The 7,751-nt window shown below is 47.7% G+C and overlaps 1 non-coding gene and 4 pseudogenes across 1 annotated transcript; 3 read left to right on the top strand and 2 right to left on the bottom strand.

Annotated features, from left to right (window-relative positions):
- Window positions 1–1,380: 1,380 nt before the first annotated feature.
- LOC141269083 (5S ribosomal RNA) lies at window positions 1,381–1,500 on the top strand (annotated as a pseudogene).
- Window positions 1,501–2,434: 934 nt separating this feature from the next.
- Window positions 2,435–2,553, top strand: LOC141269599 (5S ribosomal RNA; annotated as a pseudogene).
- Window positions 2,554–3,471: 918 nt separating this feature from the next.
- On the top strand, window positions 3,472–3,590 carry LOC141267277 (5S ribosomal RNA). Its single transcript, XR_012321286.1, has one exon. It is a non-coding gene; the product is annotated as a 5S ribosomal RNA (ribosomal RNA).
- Window positions 3,591–6,571: 2,981 nt separating this feature from the next.
- Window positions 6,572–6,690, bottom strand: LOC141268114 (5S ribosomal RNA; annotated as a pseudogene).
- Window positions 6,691–7,631: 941 nt separating this feature from the next.
- LOC141267645 (5S ribosomal RNA) lies at window positions 7,632–7,751 on the bottom strand (annotated as a pseudogene).

Here is a 7,751-nt window from a genome sequence, read left to right on the forward strand (position 1 = left end):
AGAGCGGAAACCGCAGAGCGGTAAACAAGGCAGGAGCAGAGCGGAAACCGCAGAGCGGCTAAGTAGGCAGGAGCAGAGCGGAAACCGCAGAGCGGCTAAGTAGGCAGGAGCAGAGCGGCAAACAAGGCAGGAGCAGAGCAGAAACCAAAGGAGCGGCAAGCAAGGCAAGAGCAGGGCAGAAACCGCAAGAGCGGCAAGCTAAGCAGGAGTAGAGCGGAAACCGCAGAGCGGTAAACAAGGCAGGAGCAGAGCGGAAACCGCAGAGCGGTAAACAAGGAAGGAGCAGAGTGGAAACCGCAGAGCGGTAAACAAGGCAGGAGCAGAGCGGAAACCGCAGAGCGGCAAACAAAGCAGAGCAGGGGGGACAGGGCTCTGTTCACACGGAACAGACAGGAAGAGAAAGGCAGAGCCAGATACCCAAAGGGTACTTGCAGTGAAGTAGCGAGTGGACCACAAACTCACAAACGTGAGTACAGAGACAACAAGCAGGAGTTAGGTACGAGTTCAGACTCTGCAGAAAAAGGAAGGGAATGGACATAGAGGCAAAACAGGTAAAGGATAGGAGAGAGTTCAGACTGGAACTGAGTGTACGGAGGAGACCGACACTGCAGCGGGATACAGGAGCGGGTCTGGGAATACGGCCCCCAGAGAGGCGGGACGAACAGGCAAAGAGCGTGTTCAGACAGGACAGACAAGATACAGGAGCGGGTCTAGGTAATCGGCCCCTAGAAGGCGGGAGGAACAGGCTAGGAGCGTGTTCAGACAGGACTGGAAATACAGCCTCCAGGAGAGGCAGCAGGCAAGAGTACACAGACAGGACTCAGTTCAGACACGGGAACTGATACCGCAAGGCAGGAGACATAGACAGGACTCAGTTCAGACACGGGAACTGATACCGCAAGGCAGGAGACAAAGACAGGACTCAGTTCAGACACGGGAACTGATACCGCAAGGCAGGAGACATAGACAGGACTCAGTTCAGACACGGGAACTGATATCGCAAGGCAGGAGACAAAGAACGGGACCTGGCACCTTCAGAGTGCAAGCACACACTGAATGAAACACTATGCTCAGGCAGGGATAGATGGGAGCAGCTGAGCTATATACCAGGTGACAGACAGCAATAGGCTGAGGACGCACAAGGGGTGTGACCCACAGCAGGTACAAAAAGCAGGAAGTGATCGGGCGCCGCCCTTAAGCAGCAGAAACAGACACAAACAGACAGCATGGAGGGAAGCCAGAGAGACATTCTGGACAGGAGATCAAGTGCGCGCTCTTGCACAGTGGGAGATGGACCACTATGCAAGGACGCCGCCAGGTATGTTACACTCGCAACCAAGCGATCCTGAGAAAGGCTGGCCAGGCGATGGATCAAGCAGCGTCTACTGGCCATACCACCTTGGATACGCCCATTCTCGTCTGATCTCGGAAGCAAAGCAGGGCTGGGCTCAGACAGTACTTTGATGGGAGACCTCCTGGGAACACCGGGTGCCGTAGACCATTTTGATGACGTTTTGCCCTACTGCCCAGCTCGGCTAGCATGGAACGGTGCCTTGACGGACACCGACCTTAAGTAACTTAGATGATGGAAGCCCCAAGGCCTCTGAGCCAGTTGGCAGCTAAGTACGCTACCCCGCCGCCTTCACGCAGGCCTGACACCGAGCTCCTTGTCACGGCTAGGAGTGCTTATTGACTCCGCAGCTCGCCGTGTGGAAATGATGGCATTAAAAGCACCCGGGGCCATGAAGGGGCCAGGCTTTCAGCAGGTGCCCAGGGAAGGTTTTGGATGCCGGCCGCCTAGCGAGGGCCAGCAGAAGTAACATGTATCTCTGCAAAGAAGCTTGTGTAACCAAGCCAGACGGCTGACAAAGAGCTAACCTCAGTACAAGGAAGGCAAGGAAGGCATTGAGGAGGGGGGGGGGTGATTCCTGCTAGGGCCCTGAAATCATAAAACAGGCAGTAGAGTCTGACGCATGGTGACGGAGAGGTTGTAGGGGAAGATAGGGGGTGTTGCCACGTGCGAGCACGTGTGCATGCTGGCTTGTGTGTGAGAGTGTGCTTCCTAGGTGTGGCGCGCTGCAGACAGTCAAAGGGATTGTTCCCTTTCATTAAAAGTTAATCCCCAGCTGCAGGCTATTAGAAAGCAACTAACCGCGCTCTACTCACCCTACCCGGGTCTACCGGTGAGTCTCGCCTCTGCTCCCGGCCTGTGGCATTGGCCGTGAAGGTGACGTTCCGTCGACAGCGCTGCAGCCGATCAGTGAGCTCAGCGGCTCTGAGTGGGGCGTTTTGTCTACAAGACCTTTTAAGGAAACCAGCAAAAAAATTGAAGAGAAGGGAAAGCACAAAAGGACCTGGTCTTGCTGAGCACTGGAAAGGGCAGCCGGCAGCCAGACGTCAAAGTAGAAAAGCAGCAAGTGAGAGGCTTGTCTCTGCCTACGGCCACACCACCCTGAACACGCCCGATCTCGTCTGAACTTGGAAGCTATGCAGGGTCAGGACTGGTTAGTACTTGGATGCGAGACCTCCTGGGAACACTGGGTGCTGTAGACCATTTTGATGACGTTTTGCCCTACTGCCCAGCTCTGCTAGCATGGAATGGCGCCTTGCCGGACACCGACCTTAAGTAACTTAGATGATGGAAGCCCCAAGGCCTCTGAGCCAGTTGGCAGCTAAGTACGCTACCACGCAAGCCTGACACCGAGCTCCTTGCCACGGCTAGGAGTGCTTATTGACTCCGCAGCTCGCCGTGTGGAAATGATGGCGTTAAAAGCACCCGGGGCCGTGAAGGGGCCAGGCTTTCAGCAGGTGCCCAGGGAAGGTTTTGGATGCTGGCCGCCTAGCGAGGGCCAGCAGAAGTAACATGTTTCTCTGCAAAGAAGCTTGTGTAACCAAGCCAGACGGCTGACAAAGAGCTAACCTCAGTGCAAAGAAGGTGCGGAAGGAATTGGGGAGGGGGGGGTGATTCCTGCTAGAGCTCTGAAATCATAAAACAGGCAGGAGAGTCTGACGCATGGTGACGGAGAGGTTGTAGGGGCATATAGGGGGTGTTGTCACGTGCGAGCACGTGTGCATGCTGGCTTGTGTGTGAGAGTGCGCTTCCTTGGTGTGGCGCGCTGCAGACAGTCAAAGGGATTGTTCAATTTCATTAAAAGTTAATCCCCGGCTGCAGGCTATTAGAAAGCAAACCGCGCTCTACTCACCCTACCCTGGTCTACCGGTGAGTCTCGCCTCTGCTCCCGGCCTGTGGCATTGGCCGTGAAGCTGACGTTCCGTCGATAGCGCTGCAGCCGATCAGTGAGCTCAGCGGCTCTGAGTGGGGCATTCTGTCTACAAGAACTTTTAAGGAAGCCAGCAAAAAAACTGAAGAGAAGGGAAAGCACAAAAGGACCTGGTCTTTCTGAGCACTGGAAAGGGCAGCCGGCAGCCAGACGTCAAAGTAGAAAAGCAGCAAGTGAGAGGCTTGTCTCTGCATACGGCCACACCACCCTGAACACGCCCATTCTCATCTGATCTCAGAAGCTAAGCAGGGTTGGGCCTGGTTAGTACTTGGATGGGAGACCACCTGGGAATGCCAGGTGCTGTAGGCTTTTGCTTTTTCATTCCTTCCACCAGCAGGGTGCACTCTCTTCTATGCCTTTTTTCCATTCCCTTTCACAAGTGCACACATTCATTCTCTTTTCTTTTTTTCATTTGCTTTCTCTCTTGCGCTATTTCATCTCTGCAAAATACCAGCATCCTTCTGATCACCGTGGGCCTCTAGCATTGTTGCTTCTTTACTTTTAATACTAGGCTCCTTTTCACCAGGACCAGCGTCTCCCGCGTGGCTGGAGGCAACCACCGGTAACCCCAAGCAGAAGACCTTTGCAGGCAACACGACCGTCCCCCCTGAAGAGCAGCTCAAAGTCACTGGCAACCATCTCACCCTCTTCCTTCATTCACCCCTGGACGTCTCGCTCTCCCCCAAGTTACGGGTCCAGCTTGCTCTTTCTGTCACATTACCGCGATGAAGGGTTTAGCCTGCAGGAGACCCTGCGCCGAGACATTTTTGAAGACACCTGATGCGGCGGGTGAGTCACTGCTAAACAAACCACACCTGTAGGGATGGCACAGCCTTTGCATGGACCCTTCGGAGTCCGCCCCGTCACGGCCAGATTGCTCGCCATCAAGCGATCCTGAGAAAGGCTGGCCGGGCGATGGATCGAGCAGCGTCTACTGGCCATACCACCTTGGATACGCCCGATCTCATCTGATAATATCACAGCGTACCATAGCAATCAGTAATATCCATCTAATTATTATCAAAATATTAAAATAAATTATGTTTGGAATAATAAACAATAATAGATAATAATTCATTATCAATCAAGTTCTCCATATGATAGAACATTTTTATGTCATAGGTGTAATTACCTTTTCCAACCCATAGGTGTCAGTGTATTTTGAAAAAACAAGTTTTTATATCTTTATTAAACCAATAATATCAAAGAATGTATACTCCTGAACCAAAATGAATAAATATATGAATGAATGAATGAATGAATGAATAAATGAATGAATGAATTGTTGTGTTTACTCAGAAAATGTAAACATTTTTTTCCTTAGCAATATATATTTAATGAAGCAATACTCTTGTATTAGACATTACTTTATTAAATATTAATGTGTTTTCTCAATTGAGAAATTGAACTCAAATAAAATCAAATGAGAATTAAAAAATTAAAAAATAGAAAAATAAGAAGTATAAAGTAAGAAATAAAAGAAATCTACATATATATTTTTCTATATTTCTTTAATATTTATTATTTCTTGATTTAACTAATAGTGAATAAGGGCAACCACACATCAAAATGGTTTACAAAGCAAATTTATATTTAGAATAATTTTCCACATGATAATATTCTTGAATAACTATAATATTATTTTTAATGGTTACCTAAATAGGTACACACCTCTCTTTAGTCAAATCTATGCTACTCATCGATATGAAATTTATGCACAATATTTCTAGAAGAATAATTATTTTTAATTTGGTTCTGATATATACATAAATTTTATAAAATAATATTTTTGGTATTAAGGGGGAAAATGTGTTTTTGATCCTGATTACATAATCAATTTTTGATCAATACTTATTTTCCACACATTTTAATAAAGAAGAAATAATAATAAGGTACTATGGTATAATTAAGAAGGGTATTACATGCTAAGTTGCATAATTTAATATTTTTTGGTGGTACAAGGTTATGACAAATATGAAATCATCCAGATAATGGAGATATAAGGGTATTTTTTATGGAGAATATAATTACTCTGCATTTGTCATTAAAATTTAAAGGCCTTATTTTTATTTTTATTCTTATTTTTACTCTTAATTTTATTTTTCATTTTTAAAATTTTATTCTTACTTTATACTTCTTATTTTTCTATTTTTTCATTTTTTAATTCTCATTTGATTTTATTTGAGTTCAATATCTCAATTGAGAAAACAAATTAATATTTAATAAAGTAATGTCTAATACAAGAGTATTGCTTCATTAAATATATATTGCTAAGGAAAAAAATGTTTACATTTTCTGAGTAAACACAACAATTCATTCATTCATTTATTCATTCATTCATTCATTCATACATTCATATATTTATTCATTTTGGTTCAGGAGTATACATTCTTTGATATTATTGGTTTAATAAAGATATAAAAACTTGTTTTTTCAAAATACACTGACACCTATGGGTTGGAAAAGGTAATTACACCTATGACATAAAAATGTTCTATCATATGGAGAACTTGATTGATAATGAATTATTATCTATTATTGTTTATTATTCCAAACATAATTTATTTTAATATTTTGATAATAATTAGATGGATATTACTGATTGCTATGGTACGCTGTGATATTATCAGATGAGATCGGGCGTATCCAACTGGTATGGCCAGTAGAAGCTGCTTGATCCATCGCCCGGCCAGCCTTTGTCAGGATCGCTTGGTGGCGAGCAATCTGGCCGTGACGGGGCGGGCTCCGAAGGGTCCATGCAAAGTTTGTGCCGTCCCTACAGGTGTGGTTTGTTTAGCAGTGATTCACCCGCCGCATCAGGTGTCTTCAAAAATGGCTCGGCGCAGGGTCTCCTGCAGGCTAAACCCTTCATCGCGGTAATGTGACAGAAAGAGCAAGCTGGACCCGTAACTTGGGGGCGGAGCGAGACGTCCAGGGGTGAATGAAGGAAGAGGGTGAGATGGTTGCCAGTGACTTTGAGCTGCTCTTCAGGGGGGAGGGTCGTGTTGCCTGCAAAGTTCTTCTGCTTGGGGTTACCGGTGGTTGCCTCCAGCCACACAGGAGACGCTGGTCCTGGTGAAAAGGAGCCTAGTATTAAAAGTAAAGAAGCAACAATGCTGGAGGCCCACGGTGATCAGAAGGATGCTCGTATTTTGCAGAGATGAAATAGCGCAAGAGAGAAAGCAAATGAAAAAAAGAAAAGAGAATGAATGTGTGCTCTTGTGAAAGGGAATGGAAAAAAGGCATAGAAGAGAGTGCCTCCTGTTGGTGGAAGGAAAAAAAAAAGCAAAAGCCTACAGCACCTGGTATTCCCAGCTGGTTTCCCATCCAAGTACTAACCAGGCCTAACCCTGCTTAGCATCTGAAATCAGATGAGATCAGGCGTGTTCAGTTTGGTGTGGCCGTAGGCGGAGACTAGGCTCTCACTTGCTGCTTTTCTACTTTGAAGTCTGGCTGCCGGCTGCCCTTTCCAGTGCTCAGCAAGACCAGGTCCTTTTGTGCTTTCCCTTCTCTTCAATTTTTTTGCTGGATTCCTTAAAAGGTCTTGTAGACACAACGTCCCACTCAGAGCCGCTGAGCTCACTGATCGGCTGCAGCGCTGTCGACGGAACGTCAGCTTCATGGCCAATGCCACAGGCCGGGAGCAGAGGCGAGACTCACCGGTAGACCCGGGTAGGGTAAGTAGAGAGTGGTTAGTTGCTTTCTAATAGCCTGCAGCCGGGGATTAACTTTTAATGAAAGGGTACAATCCCTTTGCCTGTCTGCAGCGCGCCACACCTAGGAAGCGCACTCTCACACACAAGCCAGCATGCACACGTGCTCACACGTGACAACACCCCCTATCTGCCTCTACAAGCTCTCCGTCACCATGCGTCAGACTCTCCTGCCTGTTTTATGATTTCAGGGCCCTAGCAGGAATCACCCCCCCCTCCCCAATTCCTTCCGCACCTTCCTTGCCTTCCTTGCACTGAGGTTAGCTCTTTATCAGCCGTCTGGCTTGGTTACACAAGCTTCTTTGCAGAGAAACATGTTACTTCTGCTGGCCCTCGCTAGGCAGCCGACATCCAAAACCTTCCCTGGGCACCTGCTGAAAGCCTGGCCCCTTCACGGCCCCGGGTGCTTTTAACACCACCATTTCCCCTCGGAGAGCTGCGGAGTCAATAAGCACTCCTAGCCGTCTCAAGGATCTCGGTGTCAGGCCTGCGTGAAGGCGGCGGGGTAGCGTACTTAGCTGCCAACTGGCTCAGAGGCCTTGGGGCTTCCATCATCTAAGTTACTTAAGGTCGGTGTCCGGCAAGGCGCCGTTTCATGCTAGCCGAGCTGGGCAGTAGGGCAAAACGTCATCAAAATGGTCTACAGCACCCGGTGTTCCCAGGAGGTATCCCATCCAAGTACTGTCTGAGCCCAGCCCTGCTTTGCTTCCGAGATCAGACGAGATCGGGCGTATCCAAGGTGGTATGGCCAGTAGAC

The sequence above is a fragment of the Phyllobates terribilis genome, unplaced genomic scaffold (assembly GCF_046119375.1).
Source record: "Phyllobates terribilis strain yellow unplaced genomic scaffold, ASM4611937v1 Scaffold_4__5_contigs__length_816908805, whole genome shotgun sequence".
NCBI lineage: Eukaryota > Metazoa > Chordata > Amphibia > Anura > Dendrobatidae > Phyllobates > Phyllobates terribilis.